This window comes from Balaenoptera musculus, chromosome 4, assembly GCF_009873245.2.
Source record: "Balaenoptera musculus isolate JJ_BM4_2016_0621 chromosome 4, mBalMus1.pri.v3, whole genome shotgun sequence".
Taxonomy (NCBI): domain Eukaryota; kingdom Metazoa; phylum Chordata; class Mammalia; order Artiodactyla; family Balaenopteridae; genus Balaenoptera; species Balaenoptera musculus.
Window position 1 is genome coordinate 91,339,594 of NC_045788.1, and position 20,332 is coordinate 91,359,925.

The window sequence follows — 20,332 nt, forward strand, 5'->3', positions numbered from 1 at the left end:
TTTTTACGAAGAGAGTAGGAAGCAGGAAACCATTAGCAGCCTGTTCACTCAGCAACCTTATATCTAGTTTCTGAATCCCAGTCTTCCATCCCTTCTCTGGCAAAGAACTGTGACAAAGTTCATCAGTGGCAAAGTTAATTGGGTTCTCTTGCTCTCTTAAAAAGTCTCCTCTCCTCAGGGATTTCTCAAGCTCCTGTCAAGAGCCCACTTAGGGAAGCAGTCTTCTTCAGAAGTTTCCTTCCTCAGGGGAGATAATATGTGGGACTGAAAAGTGGTGTTTACACATCAGGGGGCAGTGAGCAAGATTATAAAGCAGGTGAGGCTTGTTGTAGACCTCACCTCCCCAGTCTGAAGCCTCGTTCCTCCACGTGGGCCCCCCGCTTGTATTCCAGCGGTCCTCTCTCAGTGCAAGCTTCTTCCTGAGGCACCCATCCAGATCCTCCTGCTGTGGGAATAGTTCTTGACCTTTGCTTTTCTTCTCCTCCCTAGCCAAGCTGATCTAACCTTCAGCCCATTTGCTTCGGGCCTCTTTTCTGGTAGAGAATGATCATCCAGCATGTGTTAAGGTAGCAGTAGGTTTTAATGAGACCCTTCACTCTCTACCCACCCACCGTATAACACATTACATTTTAATAGGGGCTTTGGGGGACAACGGTTTAACCTAAGAGAACAATTTCAGCCACAATGTGTGATAAGTTGGTACCTTTAAGCAGTCACCAAACACTTTTGGGGGCTTCTCCTTGTTACAGTGAAAATGTATTACCTTTCTCGGAGTTGTAGGGAGTCAAGTACATTTGATTCTATCTGAAGAAAATGTAGAAGTGCTGGAGTCCCAGCTAATTGCCTCACCTCTTTCTTATTCCCCTGTCAAAGCCAGCAGCAAAATTTTGAACATACTTTCTTTTAACCTTTTATCCTAGTAAAACAAAACCACAGCGCATTTTAAAATTTTGTATTTTTTGTGCTTTAAAGGAGAAAAAAAATGTGTGTATGAGTGCGGGCAAGTGTGTGTGTGTGTGTGTGTGTGGTTATGTTACTAGGGGCTTGTTAACTTTCTATTACTGCACAGCAATTGTATTATGCACTTAGCAGCTGAAAACAACACCCATTTATTATCTCACTTTTCTGTAGGTCAGAAGTCCAGGCATAATTCAGCTGGGTTCTCTGCTCAGGGTCCTCTAAGGCTAATATCAAGGTGCTGGCCATGTCCAGGTTCTCATTTGAGGGTCAGAGTTTGCTTCCAAGACCATTCAGGTTATTGGCAGAATTCATTTCCTTTTGATTGTAGGACCCAAGTCCCTGTTTTCTTGCTGGCTATTGACTGGGGCTGCTCTCAGTTCTTAAAATGTAGTTGTTTATTCCCTTCCACATGGCTCTCTCTAAAACATTGCTGTTTGCTTGGTCAAGGCCAGCAGGAGAATGTCTCTGTTGCTTTGAATCTCTGACTTCTTTCTCTTATTTCTAAACCCTCTTTCAAAGGCTCTCACCTGATTAGGTAAGGCCCACCCACAGTCACATGGTAGGGGGGAATTATATTGGATGCATATATCAGTAGTGGAAATTTTGGAGACTTTCTTAGAATTCTGCTTACCATAGAGCTTTCCTTGGTTTTCTTCTAAATATTCAGTGAAAAGGTGGAAATATAAGAGGGGAAGATAAATGAATAGATGTAATAGGAGAAGAAAGTAGAGACTCCCCCTTGAGGCTGAAACCACACACCCAAATATATGTAGCACCCTGCCTTTCTCTGGAGACAGCACTGTCCAACAGAACTTTCTGCAACAATGCAAATGTTCTATATCTTCTCTGTCCAATGTAGTAACCATTAGGTGTATGTGACTACTGAGAATTCGAAATGTGGCTCGTAAACACTGGATTTTTTTTTTTTTTTTTACCTATTTTTAAATAAATCCTATTAGTTCTCATCCCAAGGAAAAATTTTTTTTCTATTTCTTTAATGTTGTATCTAAATGAGACAATCGATGTTCACTAAACCTATTGTGGTAATCATTTCATAATGTATATAAGTCAAATCACTATGCTGTACACCTTAAACTTATATAGTGCTGTATGTCAATTATATCTCAATAAAACTAGGGAAAAAATTGAGAAAGTAAAAAAAAAAAAACAAAAAAGTTTAAAATTCCATAGCCATATGCCCCTGGTGGCTGTCATAGTGGGCAGCACAGCTTGAGAGCAATATGTACCTCCAGTTCCTCCTCACCTTCCTGAGTTATAGAATCATCTCCCACATGCTGAAATATTGTCTGGTGTTTATATTCTGCTTTTATTTTCCACCTGTACCTGGGCTTTTAGTTTAAATTCCAGTTGCTATCTTTATATCAACATTTTATATCTGCCTCTGGCTTCCTGAGAAACTTGTAATTTTAGATATTGAGTCATTTCCTATATAAATACATAATTATAAGATGTTCTAATGTCATCTAGACTAATCTCCTAATCAAAGTAGAAATCCTTTCTCCTCACTACCTTTGTCACACCATGCACACCAAAATGTACTTGTTACCTTCATTGAGTGTTTACTTTCTATGCAAGGCACTGAGCGAGGTGCTTCAGACATGGTCTCAATCAATCTTCACAATAACCCATGTGGTATTATTATGATTCCTATTTTACAGATGAGGGAACCTATATTTGGAGAAGTTAAGTGACTTCCTAAAGTCTCACAGTTATTTCGTGCTGAAATAGAAGTCAACCTCAAGTTCACTGTCTGCAATCACCCCTGATTTTAGTCTCTAAACTACATCACCATTTCTAACAAACATTCTTGTACAGTGCAATTATGGCTCATTCTAATATTATTAGTGACAGTGAGCCCATAAACTTGAAAGACAATGCATTCCATTTACAGCTTTAAGAGCGCTTTGGTCATTCTGTGGTCTTTAGTGGTTTCTCAGCAAAAAATGGCTGTGTCATCTACTTCTCTGGGTTTTCTCCTATAGGTTTGATCCAGGTTTTAAGTGTTGATTCCTAAACATGAGCTTTAAACATGAGTCATTCTCTGGTCTTGAGTGCAAATCTTTCTACCAACAGTTTCTATTCATTGTTCTTAATTTAGCTTCTTGAGCTCTTCTAAACAAATGGGTGCCCTTAGGCTATCGGGTAGAGATTAGGAGCTAGTGTTTGGAATTCAGGCAGCTCTAAGTTTAATAACTGGCTCCAGATTTTATGAGTTGTGTGACCCTCTACTTCTCCATGCCTCTCTCTCATCTATAAAATGGGATTAAAATACCTATCTCAAAACAATTGTTTCAAGGAAGAAATGAAATGCAGTTGATGAAGTACCTGGAAGAAAGTCTAGCATACAGCAAGCACTTGGTGGTAGGTAGCTACTCTTATTTTGGTCTTGTTATAATAGAAGATAGCTTTCATGTTCCCCAGCCCCAGTTTTCCCTGTCACAAAATAAGATATAACCATAGCAAATGGTTATGTCTCTCACTTTCCTGGTTTTTCTCTCTTAGATTTGATCCAGGTTTTAAGTGTTGCTCCACAAACTGTGAGCTCTAAAAATGAACATATTCCATGAGTTCTCATAAATGCTCTGCTTATACCAAAGACACATAACTTTGTGCCATGTTTCAAGCTAAACCAGACGAGTAAGGTTGCCCCTGCAGTCCGAGTAGTGAGAGCTGCATAGGCTTTTATTGGAAAATATAAAGAAGCTGCAGTCTGTGATTGAGAAGCAAGATGGAGATTCTGACATAATGCAACAGACATCACTTCTACTGGGTAGGCTTTGAGTAGGCAAACTTACAGGTCTGGTGCAAAATGAAAACATGAGGCCACTTTTTCAAAAAGCAAAAAAAAAATTGCTGTTAACAATATTAAAATTAAATTTATAAAAGCTTTTTCTTTTCTCCTGCAGTTTTTCTTTTGATTTGTCAGGGTTTGTTATATTTCCTATTTAATGTTGTTCTAAGTTAAGAAAAATTAACATTTTTAATTTTAGTGTAACTTTTTAAAATTAATTTTATTTACGTTTGGCTGTATTGGATCTTCATTGCTGCGTGTGGGCTTTCTCTAGTTGCGGTGAGCAGGGGCTACTCTTCGTTGCGGTGTGCGGGCTTCTCATTGTGGTGGCTTCTCTTGTTGCTGAGCACGGGCTCTAGGTGCGCGGGCTTCAGTAGTTGTGGCACGTGGGCTCAGTAGTTGTGGGCTCTAGAGCGCAGGCTCACTAGTTGGGGTGCACGGGCTTTGTTGCTCCGCGGCATGTGGGATCTTTCCAGACCAGGGATAGAGCTCGTGTCCCCTGCACTGGCTGGCGGACTCTTAACCACTGCACCACCAGGGAAGTCCCAAATTTTACTGTAACTTTTTATGTTTATCCTCTATTTATCTTGTGTGATGCTAGTCTTAAATGCAAAAGTAAGAACAATTAACTCATATCCAGAGTCACCAAAATGACACAGTTTGCAGTTAGCGGCTCACATGGGCATATGTATTTTGTTCTGAATAGAACAATAGAAATGCTGCACAAACCGAACTCAACGACTTTTATTTCACTTCTTAATAACATTCTATCTTCAGCTTGCTGAGTAAGGAAGGACAGAAGGGAAAAGGATCTGTGGGTTGCCGTATTTTTCCTTTTCCTTCTGTGTTATCATTTTCAGCATTACTTAGTGGTTGATTAATACAGAGAAATAACATGTAAAAGAAAGGATATAATAGGATTCCTTGATGGATTGTGTTTCTTGGAATGCCATCACTGTGGCCAATGATTAAATTGCTTACTCTGCTCCTTCCAATTAGCTGCATGGGTCTCTCTCTCTCTTTCTCTCTCTCTGTTCTTTTCAGCATGTTTTATGTATATATATATTTATATATATATATGGTCTCCACCTCAATCACCATCTAGAATATATATTTAAAATTTCTTAGTATTCCATTTAGAACCCTGTACTTACAAAACCCACACTATTTTATTTCCTATGGCCATTTTGTCCTATTTATCTTTATTTTCTATTTCTTTTTAAAAAATTCTCCAAATATAAAAAAGCTTCTTAACTTAATATCTATGCTTTTGATCAAAGATTTCCTACCTGACACTGGCACACACATCTTTTAATTCTTTGTTTTTTCACCCCACAATTTGTTTTAACATGAATTAAGGAATTTTCAGTTTTCTTTTCTGTTTGCATTAATATCTAGGAACATCATCTTTGAATTCATCTTTCCTTCCTTCAGCCATAACTACAGCTTTTTAAAAGTGTGTTTGTGATATAAGTCCATTGCGATATTGATTTTGAACATAACTGAACTATTTATGGGATACCTACCATGTGCTATACACTGTGCTAAACATTTAAGTTATTTCTAATCCTTGATATATTCCTATCAAATGTGTATGGTATTTAAGAATTGGTATGGATGCCAGTGACTGACTGGGGTATAAGAAATTACTGTACATGAAATTCAAAACTATTGTTATATCCAGAAATACAGCCATAAAATCAGAATTGAGTTGTTTGCATATCTTTTCCTTAAAGAAAATAAATCAAACAAAAACAAACAAACAAACGATACTGGTGACAAGATCCCCAGATGATAGAGGATTTGTTATCATCCCATTAAATGAAGGCCCTGAAAAGAAGAGACAATATCTAATGTTTTGGGTTTGTTTTTTTTTTTCCTAGCTGCAGCTGCTAATGTTGTACCTGGCACATAGCTGAAGCTCCAAATGTGTTTGGAGATTAAATTCAGAAAATTTAATGAGAATAAAATAAGTTGCTCTTGAGGTTTTCTGTGTTAAAGAAATGTATTTTAAGGTATAGTTTTTCATTAGGTTTTCTCACCAAAGAACACATACCATTGTACCATTAGAACAAACAAGTTTTAGTTTGAATACTTTTGAAATTTATCAACTTGTCTCCTTCGTGCAGAAATGAGGCAAAGGTCCTAGAACTACTGCATAGTTGCAACGCCACAGACTTCTTTATGTTCGTAAACCTATTTCCCTCTGTTCTCCATCTTCGTACCCTAACAGTCTAGAAAGCATGCGTTTTAAAGAACAATTAAAACTTCCATGTGTTTGATTGGAATGTGTTTATCCTGATTACCAGTTTGCAAACATTTCTTTCTCTAAACCTTCGCTGAGAAAATCTCAGAAAACTTTTAGCTTCCATAGGCTTTTAATTCCAGAATAATCAAAGGCTTATGCTGAACTTAATAACTCATTCCATTTATTTCCCCCATGGCAGCAGAATTGCTTTAAATAAAGCATTCAATCTATCTGTAGGTCTACAGAGAGATGCTAACAGTCAAAATAATCAAATTAGAAGACCAGAGTTCCAAATGTGGCATAAATTAAATCATCCTCACTTGCCAAACTTGAGAATAATTTTCAAATCATGTCATTAATATAAAAGAAAAAGGTCCATATTTCCTCTTTGGAAAGACAACTGCAGAGGTTAATAACACCCAGTTGCCTGCCATTGAGAGCATCTGCATCACTAGGACAGTTTGATAATGAGATTTTGTACAAAAGAAATAGACATTTTTTGAGAGAAGTCACGATGTAAAATGGATTCTTAACAAGACATAAGAGAAGCTGAAATAAAATCCTTGTAGATTGCAGTGGTGAGAATATTTCTAGAATTAGAGCTCTCTGGTTGATGATTTTTTGGAACTTGTTTTAATTGCAGTACTCATATGTCTACTCATCGTTTTACTGGGACCTATTATTTGCAAAGTGCTTTTAAATTTACAAAAAATATTCCTATATGATAAACAACTAATTTCTTCATTTTAGACGTTAAGAATTAGAGGTTTAGAATGTTGCTTAAAATCCTATGAAACTTTTGCAAAAATAAGAGAATACATGCCCATTTTCTTAGTTTTTTACTCTTATATTATTTCCTTGGCCTCAAATCCAGAACTTCATGATCACATTCCAGTGCACTTTTACCGTAGAGCAAACTAGTTAACTTCTTCCTAATCTTTCTTCATGAAAAATTTACAAATCCCTTCCAATGAATGCAGACTAAATGCTGTATCTGGAGATCTTGAATCCAGGGATCTATCTGAACAGGCATGAGGCAGGTTGAAAACAAAAAGTTGGGATTACTTTAAAAGTTATGCCTTTCATAAGTATGCTTTTTAAAAAGGTTGTAATTGATGCAAGATTAGTGTTGAAAGAAATTTCCCTTCTTTTAGGTTATTTCCATGATGATACATCTGGTGATAATATGTTTGATTTTTTATACATATGCGTTCATGACTTTATATTATCTGTATTTATGAATGAAAATTTGAGTTAGGTTTTTTTCTTCACAGTCCTTCTAAATCAGATCAGATGCCTATTAATCAAATCACACATATTCTATTATATTCTACCTCCCACTGCTGTATTCAGAAGTAACTTTCCTAATATTGTTCTAATAGAACTGGGGTTGCTGATTTAACAAATAAAAATATAGGGTACCTAGTTAAATTTGAATTTCAGATAAATGGTGAATAATTTTTTGTATTAGTATGTCCCTAACATTGCATGGGACATAATTATCCTAAAATAATTATTCATTGTTTATCTGCAATTCAAATTTAACTGGGCTTCCTGTATTTTATCTGGCAACTCGAAATGGAACCAAAGGGAAATTAAAATGGTTTTGTCATTAGTTCCATGTGTGATGAGCAATAGCCAGAAATAAGGGCAGAGTCACTGAGACAAGAATAAATTGTCCATGAATCTGATTAAAAATACCCTGATGAGTGAGGGATTATTTTTTTTCCATATAACTGAAAAGTCAGAATAAGAAGAAATCAGGCCCCAGGTACAGTATGATCAACAGTTCAATAATGACCTCAAGGACATGATTCCCTGATAGCTTTCATCTCTCTGCTAGGGAGCCCTCGGGCATCCCTTCCTGTGTGCATATAGCTACAGTAGTTCCTGGGTCACATCAGGAAGTGGCAATGTCCAGAGGCAGAAAAGAACATTTCTGTGTTGTTTTCTTAAGAGCAAGGAAACTTTTCCCAGAAGCCCTGTGAAGACCTGGCTTCATGACCACATGCCCCCTCTCCCCAAAACCAGTCATAGTCAGGAGTAATGGAATCATGAGTTTTATTCTAATCCTGATACACCTGTGAGGGCAGGCAAGACGTCAGTTTCCCATGAGGCATGTGGAGGAAGAGCAGACCTGAAAAAATTAGGTTCTATTAGAAGATGGTAAAAAGATAGTCAGACAACCACTGTGTCTGTTAGTTTCCTGTGTTATGCCAAATTCAAACACTCATTTATATAGGAGAACTTCAGGGTTCCTACAAAATTAGATTTGACAACACATAAAACGGCCAGTCTCATAGAGAAACTTTGAAGGTTTCCAACTTCATTGGAGTATCTCGTGGGGATTCTGAAGAGGAAAGGAGCCTATACTAAAGAGCTGAGCTCATCACCGAACAACCATTGTAGGGAAAGGATATGTTTTAGTGAAGAGGGAGAAAGGAAACCAAAACTTTCCTCCTGTTTGAAGTCTTACAGAATCTTTCATGTTCCTCTAGAGTGGACCTGGGTTTGTTGTTTAAGATCGTATTTCAGACACCCACACAGAAATACAGGGAACTCAATTTATCTCAGTTGCATCAGGAAAACTGTGAGTCACCTCCAGTGACATTTAGTTGGTTTGCTGAGAATCTGTGTTTTGAGATTAAAAAAGATAACCAAACAAGAAGATATTCTTCCTCTTCTTCTCCTCCCCCTCCTCCTCCCCCTCCCCCTCCCCCTCCTCCTCCCTCTCCCCTCCTCCTCCCCCTCCTTCCCCTCCTCCTCCTCCTCCTTCTTCTTCTCCTCCTCCTTTTTCTTCTCCTTCTTCTTCTTCTCTTTCTTCCTCTTCTTCTTCTTCTTATTTTATTTACAGCTATTCTTAATCATAAACAAGACTGTAAATTAAACTTTGATGGTATAGATTGGAAAAATTGTATTCTTGTACAGTGGAAATTTCTACTTTATTTGAGCTGAATGAATATTCTTGGGATTTGGAATAAGCAAAGTAACTATAATTAGTTTGACATATGAATGAACTATCATGTTTTTCTTTCTGGCTTTAGCTTAATATTGAAATTCCTTATGCTACAAGTATGCAGGACTCCCATACTGTGTTAGTAGCTTAATGCTGCTAAAGTGATTAGAAGCACAGAACACAGAAAGTGAGTAGACACACACATTTTTTTAAAATTAATTTTTATTGGAGTATGGGTGCTTTACAATGTTGTGTTAGGCTCCACTGCACAGCAAAATGAATCAGCCATACACATACAGATATCCCCTCCCTTTTGGACTTCCCTCCATTTAGGTTACCACAGTGCATTAGGTACAGTTCCCTGTGCTATATAGTATGTTCCCATCAGTTGTGTATTTTATGCATAGTATCAATAATGTATATGTGTCAATCCTAGTCTCCCAATTCCTCCCTCCCCACCCCTTTCCCCCTTGGTATCCATACATTTGTTCTCTACATCTATGTCTCTATTTCTGCTTTGCAAATAAGATCATCTATACCATTTTTCTAGATTCCACATATATGCGTTATTATACGATATTTGCTTTTCTCTTTCTGACTTACTTCACTCTGTGTGACACTCTCTAGGTCCATCCACATCTCTAAAAATGACCCAATTTTGTTCCTTTTTATGGCTGAGTAATATTCCATTGTATACATGTACCACATCTTCTTTATCCATTCCTCTGTCAATGGACACTTAGGTTGCTTCCATGACCTGGTTACTGTAAATAGAGCTGCAATGAACATTGGGGTGCATGTGTCTTTTTGAATTATGGTTTTCTCTGGGTATATGCCCAGTAGTGGGATTGCTGGGTCATATGGTAATTCTATTTTTAGTTTTTTAAGGAACCTTCTTGCTGTTTTCCATAGTGGCTGTATCAATTTACATTCTCACCAACAGTGTATGAGGGTTCCTTTTTCTCCACACCCTCTCCAGCATTTATTGTTTGTAGATTTTTTGATGATGGCCATTCTGACCAGTGTGCGGTGATACCTCATTGTAGTTTTGATTTTCATTTCTCTAATAATTAGTGATGTTGAGCATCTTTTCATGTATTTGTTGCCCATCTGTATTAGACACACACACCTTTAGGAACTCTTTAATCTACCTACCAAAGCATTAGCCCTTACTACTGGGAATAAGTCCTCTCATCACCAATGAAAGCAAGGTTTCTGTTTCTGATTCCTCACAATAAATTCCTATAGTTGCTACTCTAGAGGTGGGGATGAGATACAGATGTTTTCCTGTGAACCATAAGGAAGCTGGTAGCCGCACTAAATAGAATATAAGTAGAAGCTGCAACCTTGGGAAATGTATCAAGTTATAAAAGTGGGGAATTGAGTGATAGGAATATTACAATGACACATATCAAGAGAATCACATTCCAGAAGAGTCTTGGAAATGAACAAGGCTCTTAGGCTCTACCCTACACCATCCAAAAAACCACAGATTAATACATATATCTAGTGAGCTCAGCAAAGAGAATATTGAACGACTACTATGGCTTAATGGTAATGTTCAAGAACAACCTTCATGTCTCTTTTTCTCTGAGTCTATATCTAGTAATTTTTAATTTTGAATGTTTTAAAATAGTTTCTTCTTCTAGTATGGGCTAAATATCAGGAATGCCTGTTAGTTATATTTCTTGGTACAAATTAGTAGATTAATTTGGCTTTTGTTGAGTTCTGACAGTATTCTAGACACTAGGGACACAAAGACAAAAAGGATGGGGTAGAAGCACAGGTATGAGAATGACAGTACATTGTCATGGCTCTTCTGGAAGAATGATTGTTACCTTCAGGGAGCTTACATTCTTGTAAACAGAAAATGATTGCCTATTAATTAATACTTGCAGTAAAGGAGACACATGTTCTTGTAAAACAAATACAAATAGAGAAAGCACCACAGTGTTACTAAATATAACATGGACTGGAGAATATGTGGGGCTTTCTGGGAAGCCTTCATAAGGGATGTAAGATTTGAGATGGCTGTGGAGGGATGAGGGGACTGTTTCCAGGGAGAGAAGGTAACAGGGAGAAATGTGAGAAAAAGCATGAGGGGTGAAATAAAGTATGCTGGTCTGTAAGTAATTCAGTGTGACTGGAATATAAGTATGGGTTGTTGGGCTGAGTGTAAAGGCCTTTCTGTAATCCAGCTGAAAGATGATGAGACTACAGACCAAGTCAACAAGTGAATGGAAAGTAGAAACTGAAATGAGTTGTCAGTGAACAGGTCTTGGTCATCAAGTGAATGTGAAAGATGAGGAAAATGGTGGTCCTCCTCAGGGTTGTTTACTAAATATTTCCCTTTTTTTTTCTAAACAGTGTTAGTTTTGCACTTCCTTTCCCCCTCCCTGAAGTGAGGTGTGGCCCTGTGACTTGCTTTGGCCAATAAACATGAGCAGAAGTGGTATAGGTTGCTTCCAGGTGGATACTCCTTAAACAATTTGACATGCTTTCTTCCCTTGGCTGTGGTTGACACGGATCGTGTTAGCTCAGGTCCCCAAACAACTATGGTGAGCAGAGACCCCTGCCAACTCATGTGAAACATGTTTTGTGAGTAAGAAATAAATGTGTTGTGTGAAACCATGGAGATCTGGCAACTGTTGTTGACATAATCTACCCCCACCAACATACATACCATCCAGCATTCCAGAACACACTCTTAATTCAAAAGTACCTCTTTGACCTGAGTGAACTCTTGATTTCATTATTTAGACTTGATTCCATGCCAAGATTTAGATTTTCAACAAGTTCTGTACATCAAGTCATGCAGGTTAGATTTAGATTTTGAACAAGTTCTATACATCAAGTCATGCAGGTTAGATTTAGATTTTGAACAAGTTCTATACATCAAGTCATGCAGGTTAGATTTAGATTTTGAACAAGTTCTATACCTCAAGTCATGCAGGTTAGCTGCTTATTAGGGTCATTGTTAGATGACCTTGTTGGAAGATGAAGACCCCTTTTTTCAGTTTTAAATCAGAATGTAGCAGCAATAGTCACCAGCAAGAGCATATTTGAAGAACACAGTAGTATTTAGTTCACCAGACAAACCTTAAGGACATATGGATTCCTACCTTAAAATCACATGTTGTGGAGTCTGCAATACTGGACAAAGGAGATACGTAACACTTTCCAGGAAAGGGCAGAAAAATGCTCCATTCTGATTGGAAAATGATAGTTGTTGAGGTATGTACAGTCAGAGGAGAATAGCATATATGGAATTAGATTATCTTTTGTCTCTGCAGTGCAAGGGTCAATGAAAATACAGAGAGCTGTGGAAAAGCATATTTTGTAGTTAACTCCTGTTCATGTGTGAGTTGTTTCCTCAGCTCTTTCCCTTTTTGTCTGGAGCTTTCTGAACCTGAGGCTGAGTCTGTGACAGCAGAACACTTTTCCAGGGCTACAGACTGTACCTCAGCCTTTTCAGAGGACTATGTCTCCAAGAGCAAGCCCTCTCTGAACTCCAGGAAACCTAAAATCTGTCCCACAAGTTTCTGCAGGGCACCAACTAGCTGCATTCACCGTGACTAATTTTTGTTCTTTATTATTATTATTATTATTATTATTACATTGACACTTTCCAGTTTAGTTCCATGCACACCTCTACTGCTTTACAATATTATTGCTTAATCTTTATTTTTTTAATAAATTTTGAAAAAGCAAGAGAAATCAATGGGGAAAAAAAAAGACAGTTTAGTTACTAACTGAAGTTAACCCTTAAGTGGCTCTCTTGGGATCCACCCATAGAATTGTCAGATCATCTGAAACAGTATTTTTCAAAATTATTTGATGAGGTTCCACATAAGAAATAATTCCATATCACCCACACAAATATAAACATATACTTAAAACAAAAATATACATTTTATTAAGCAATACTTATCCTTACTGTATGTTATACACACATACATAGTCATGGGGATTGTTCAGTTGGTAGTTGTACTTATTTGGAGGGAAGAGGGGAAGGAAGCCACTACCTCGCTACTCAGCATCTATTATGTGCCTCTAAGTCATCTAACTCTGCTCAGCACTGCTGAAGTCCTGGAGCCACAAGCTTGTTTCTCCTTCTAACATAATCTTTTACAGGATACTAGAAATTTCTGACATTTGATTATCTTAGGACATGGAAACTCTGGCAAGGTGACAGTTTTTTTGTTGGCTGCTGTTATAGTAGTCGCTGTTGTTAAACTGTCTTTAGTTTAAAAAAAATTCGATGTTCACAAGAAGAGTGGACTACAGAGTGGACTTGGAGAGTTAAAAAGAAATCCCAGAGCTGTGAGAATTGTCAGAAATTCCAAAAATAATGTCTGGGCACCCTATTTCCCTCTTATATCCTGGAACCTTTATAGCCTAAAAATTATATCCCAAGACTCGCTTTTCAAACTGTGAGTCAAGAAACAATAATGAGACTTAAGAATTATTTAGCGGGTCATGATCACACTTTTTTTCAAGGAAATATATAAAATATAGAAGAATAAAATAGAATGCATTGTACATCATAAGGTAATTATTATATGATGGAATTTTTGTTTATACACACATGTAAAGTGTGTTCTTATTGTAGTAAAAGTAGTTCAAAAAATTGTTTGTATTTTAACAGTGATTCTTACATGCCAGAATTTATTCTAAGTGGCTATATGTTAACTCCTTTTATCCTCACATCTGATCTCATAATTTTTCCCATTTTACACTGAAGCACAGGGAGGTTGAGTGATTTGCCTGACTTTACAGAACTATTCAAATCTAAGCAGTTTTGCTCTGAAGGCATCTTAGCTCAGGCTGCCATAACACATTACCATAGATTGGGTGGTTTAAACAACAATCATTTATTTCTCACAGTTCTGGAGGCTGGCAGTTCGAGATCAGGGTGCCAGCACGATCGGGACCATGGTAAGTGCCCTCTTTCCAGTTTACAGAGGACCATCTTGCTGTGTCCTCACATGTCAGTGAGAGCTCTCTCTGGCCTCTTCTTATAAGGGTACTAATCCCATTCATGAGGGCTCCAACTTTATGACCTAATTATCTCCCTAAGGCCCCACCAACATCACCCAGTGTGATGAAATACCAACACACTGGGATTAAATTTTCAACATATAAATTTGAAGAGGGCACAAACATTCAGTCCATTGCAACAGGCTACAGTCATAAGCTATATTAACAGGCTATATAACAGGATACAGCCCATAAGCTATTTATATTGTTCTCTGTGGACATTGAAAACATTGTCCTAGGAGACCATTGGCATAGGGCAAGAAGGAAAATTTCTTTGGAAAAAAATGAGTACTGAGAATGAATCATATGGACCAAAACAGGGAATTCCAGGCATAGGTAAGATATGTATGGAGAAAGAGGTGGTAGAAAAGGAAAAAATAGTAGGGAGAAATTCCAGTGCAAAGGCAAAGATTTACGTAAAAATTGTAAGTGGGGATCACTTGCTTAATTTAGCTGTTAAGAGAGGTCAACCCATTCTAGACGATGACATTGCATACTCCATAATTTCCAGAACACCTTTGATCATCCTTGTTTCTATCTGACTTGGAATTTAGATCCTAGAATTTAAACTTCCCATTTTCCTTGGAAATACTTTCATAATTGCCTAAATTTTAAGTTGGGAAATATTTCCAGAAAGTCACTCTACCCTTATCAGTTCAATTTCCTCTCCATCCTTTATTTATACCATTTAAAACAACTTCTCTGCAAGTCACATATTTGCTGACCATTATCATCCTCTCTCTGGCCAAACTAAACAGATTTCAATGTTTTCATGTGAGTTTATGAGTCATCCTCCTCCCGACATTTCTGTGGTACACAGCACCCCAAGGACCACTGCTCTCGCCACAGTGGTCCAGGTGTGGTTCAGACTCTCACAGACTCTGCTCAGCCCCTCCAGGCTCGGAGCCAGGTGTGTGGGTGAGAGAGAGGCCAGTGGCTGCATGATAAGAAGGAGGGACATTCATGCTTCCAGTCTCTAGGGACCTCTGGGAAGCTATATCACCTTTTAAAAGTTTCCATACTTTAGCTACCTCCCTTGAGACCAAGAATTACCAGCTTGTGTAATCAGAGTGATTTCAAACAGATGGTTTTGCCTGTGGACTTTCTTGAAAATGTCTTATTTATTTGCCCTCCAGGACAAGAACGATAACTTGTTTCCTTTTCTGTAGATTTTTAAAAATCGAATGAATTATCCTATTAGTAAAAACAGGTCACATTCACATCTATTTAGAGACCAATTTAAAACAAACATACACACACACACACACTAAATTCCAGACATAGATAGTGGGTCTGTGTCAATTTCTTGGTATTGCCTTTTCTTAAATATAAGAAAAACTTGCTGAAATTGTTTCTTTTATTTAAAAAAATTTCTGTTCTCAGTCCCTTCAAGAATGATATAATTGCATTTCATTGTGCTTTTAGAGATAACTGTGAAATAAATATGGCCTGACCTGAAAAATGCAGCATTTCTGTTTCCAGAGAATTTATGGGAAAAGCTGAAGCTCTTTGGTTACCAAATATAATGGAAACAAACCACATTTCTTCCTAACAAAAAAGACTTTAGCAGCTGCATTAGCAAAGCCACTGCAGCTGAGGCTGTGGTTTCCAAGGTGTTCCTTATTCTGAACACTAGAGAGCACTGATGATTTACTCAACTTTTCTTGGTTTCAGGGCTTTGAAAAATTCAGTGTGTTGCCAGCAACTTCTCAACTTTCAGTGGGCAGGAATGGAGTGGAAAATAACTGTTCAAAAGTCTATATTTTGAGAGAAAGAGAGAGAGGTTAAAAATGTCCTCTGCAGAACCTATCAGGAGAAAGAGGAAAAGTGGCCAATCTCTCTTTTATGCTGGTTAACGGTCCTCATCCAGTTGTCCTGGGTTCAAACTTCATCACTTGTTAAAACAAATGCCAGAAATGAAGTGTAAAATAAGAGATGGCTGGTTCCAATCCTATGTTTGAACATAGTGTTTTCCTTTTGACTCTTATTTTTGCTGTCACACAATGAAATGGTTTTGTATGTATCGGAAAGACATTCTGGGCCACAAACACTGATTAAATGGAATATGTTCATTTGGACATAATGAGGTGAGACAAAAAAGGATTAAATAAACAAGGGCATGAGAGTATAGGATACCTTCGCAAACAGAGTTTAAAATAAAACAGCAGAAACCCTAGTTATCTGTATGATCCATGCTCCCAGTGCTTTGAGGCACAGGGGAAAAACAGACGACAGTGCAAAAACGACTGAAAAAAATTTAAAGAGACACCAATATTTGATGTGAAACATTGAAAGAAGACACCAATTAAAAGCATTGACAATAAATTCGTTACGCGTGACCAGGAATCAAAGCAACAGCAAGCAGAGGCCACTGTACAATTTACTTGGTCTGTAATTATTTTCCTATCCCAGGTTATTTTTAAAAACCCATTTCATATTTCCCCGAAGCTTATAGCTAGAGAATTTAGAAAGGGAAGCCTGTTTTCCTTTCAGAATCTCCTCTTGCCCAAATATGTCAGTTCTTACCACGGGCATGGAGGGGAGCGTGAGAGAGAAGGTACTGCATGTTCTTAGCAGGAAACACATCCTAATAGTGGCCAGAGTTAGCTGTCTTCCTACTTCAGCGTTACCCCCTGAAGAACTGGGTCACTGCAGCCCTGAAAGACTGCTTGATTCCCACTCCGTTCTCTCATGTATCACTGCTGAGAGTAAGTCAACTGCAACAGGGCTGTCTTCTTGTACACTATACACTGTGCGCTGTGGCAGTACATGATGGTGAAGTCTACTGGGCAAAGTCACATAGAATCCTGTTAGGAAGAGTGTTTGTCCAGGATAATAGCTACCAACTCAGAGCCCCCTCTGGAACTCAGGTGTCACCTTACTCTCTAATAAATTAGTTTCTCCTAATCCCAATAAGCTTCCTTTGACCTAAAGACTTATTTTGCTAACTGGTCTCTACTTCCCATCCAGATGACTACATTGCTTGGTGACTTCAGAAGTCCTTTTGTGTCAGCTGAGGAGATAATGGTTGTTTACTGACAATGATCTTTAAAACAGTTTAGCCACCCAGAAACTCTCATAGTTTATAGAGAGGGAAGGAGCAACTTACTCTACATGATGTTATTAACAGGAAGATTTACCTTTCCTCTCATTGCACTTTATCCTCTGAAGACCAGGTTGATAAAGAATCCATATTATTAAAATGCACAGAGAAGTAAAACTGTAATATATATTTGCTTAGTTTATAGAACAGTTTTCTCTCGGTGGGTTTAGGTATTGAAGGGACATGCACATACATATTAAAACCTTGGAAACAATGTTATTGAGGATGCAAAGATCAATGGTATGGAGGTAGTGAGGTAGTGAGAGAGTTATGTTTTGACTTATACTGTTTGCATTTCTTTTATGAAGTGGCTATACATTTCTATTATAAAATGAAAAACCTCGTCACTGTTTTATAAGCCGCTGCATATTCTTGTACATTTTTACGTTCAATCACACACACACACACACACACACACACACACTCGTTTATGACCAGAGTCAATTTCTAATTTATTTTTCTGGAAAAGAGCTAATAAATTTTGAGTCATTTTTTTGTTTCAAAAATGACTGACTTTAGTTTGTTACAATAAAAAGTGGAATGGGACATAGAAATAGTAGACTTCTTTCTTAAAATTCTCCTCTCTTCAAATAACATTAACTCTATTTTAACTATGTGTGTGTATATTATCACGCACTATTACATACACATATATGCACACACATATTTTTAACTTTTACAGTTTCTAATTTAAAGTACTTTAGCTCTATTTAAAGACTTCTTCACTTTTGTTTAGAGGTAAAATTCTTTATTGAGACATTGTTTTTCCTGGTGGTAACTAGTTTAGAAATTCGGGACATTTTGACTTTATTCTGTTTACTATCACAGACTTTGTAGGAAACATTTAGGACATGATTCTTCTTTGGTGACGGCTGCTCAAGCTTCCACATTCTACATACCTCAGGGGCAGAAGGTGGTTCCTACTCATTGCTCCCAAGGGCTATTTTAAGATCATTATTCTCTTGTAAAAAAAACAAAACAAAGCAAACAAATGAACTCTGTTCTCTCCAAATGTACACTATTGGCACCATCAGTTTTCACCCTGTCTTTTTCAAGGTCACCCATTAATGTTCTGGTACCTGGCTCATAGTTTACCTCTCCGCTCCAAGTCCTCTCATGAGGTCAGGTGACTGAAATTTTCACGTGGGCTCAATTTCTTGAACGCTGTGTATGCAGTGACTCCTTTCACCCTTCTATTGGGCCATCCTCTCCATTATGCTTTGGACTTTGCATCACCATGAAATAATTGAGTTAAGATCCTGTTTCTTGACCATGACCTTCTATCTTTCTCAAAGATTCTGACTCCGTCTTTCCTTTCTGAAATGTTCAACTTTTTCTCTAGCACCAACCTCCTCCTATTTTGACTTTGCTGGGTTACGGAACCAAATCAGTAACCCAGCGAAGTTACTTTTGTTGTTGATATTCTAAACTCCTCTGTTGTTTTGTCCTTTGGAAGCCCATCTTCAGTCCATTCTCTCCGCCTTTCCATCTTCCTAAAAGGCTTCCAACTCTCCCACTGTCCCTCTCTGATACATTCTCAGTCTGGAGAACATGTACTCCACCTTCAATCTATGGCTTAGATGTAGTATAGAACCTTCTGTACTGTAATAGCCTATTAGCTTTATCTCATACAGTCCTCCAAATGAGTTTCATTTCCCCTTGTCCACTACTCACTTTGGTAACCACATGTTCATTGTCTTATCTTCTCAAGTGTTGTCTAAAAGCAACCCCAACTGAAGGAACTACAAAATCTTAGTACCTGCCTCTGTGTATAGCAGTCTACAGTAGCTAATGAAGAAATACCTGTTGAATGAATGACACAAGACTTTGGGAATCTAATCAAATGATTTTAATATTTCTCAGGAAAAGCTTAATTCCTCTAACTCCCTGATGTCTCTGTCACTCCCTATTATCTTCAACAATTCTATTGTCTTTCTGGTTTTAATAAAACACTTAATATTTGCTGAGTGCTTAATAAATGCCAGTCACTGTGACAGGTGTTCTTTATACAATATTACATAACCTTCCCAATCATCTCTTGAGATAGCCCCATGTTTTTTCCAATCTTAGGGATGAAGATCTGGATGATTAAGTTGCCTGCCCAAGATCAAGGACTAATATGGAAAACTGAAGACAGGAACCAAAGTCATTCTGGCTACAAGCCCATGGTTATATTAATAGGGTCTCCAAGAGTGTGTTTAAGCTTGGATGAAAATAATATTTTTAAGTGGGGTCTTTTCCATTTCTAGCAAAGGTGGATTGGTTAAAATTCTACATAATATTTGTATTTCATCCCCGGGTTGCCTTTGAGATCTTGGACTCTGATATTTTGTACTGGCTTCCTCTTCCCATTCCATACACTCTTGTCAGCCTTATAGTTAAGTTGTGACGACTAATAAGATTCCACCACATGCGAATGACAGTTTGTTCACAGGGTGCATCTAAGGATGATTCTATGCTCATCAATCTCTTTTTCTTCCAGTGCACAAAAAAGTCTTAATTTTTCACCTTCATTTGTAGTTGACTGAATCCATGTGACTGGACTTTGGTTAATGGTACGTGGGTTGAAGGGAATGCTGCTCTCAGGATCAGTCTCTAAAATCCCTCTATTTTGTTTGTCTGTTGCTGCAAAAAATTACTCTAAAATGTAGTGGTTTAAAAATTAAATATATATTATCTCAAATTCTTTGTTGGTGAGGAATCTCTAAGTGGCTTAGCTGGGTGGTTCTTGCTTAAGACCGCTCATGAAGTTGCAATCAAGATGTTAGCTTGACTGTAGTTATCTGAAGGCTTGTCAGATACGTGCAGATCTTTTGCTGCATGTGGCAAGGGCAGGAGGATTCAGTTCCAAGATAATCTACTCACATGGCTGTTAGTAGGAATCTTCAGTTCTTCACTGGTCGTTGGTAGGTCCATTATCACATGGCCCTCTCCATAAATCTGCTTGAATAGCCTCACACAGAGCTGGCTACATAATCTGTGGAGCTCTGTGCAGCATGAAAATGTGAGACCTCTTGTTGAAAATTATTTTAAGACTTTGTTTGTGTGGACCTTTTTTTTTCCTTTAACAAGCTAACTTTATTATTATATTATTATTATTATTATTATTTTGGCTGCATTGCGTCTTCGTTGCTGCACGCGGGCTTTCTCTAGTTGCGGCGAGTGGGGGCCACTCTTCGTTCTGGTGTGTGGGCTTCTCATTGCAGTGGCTTC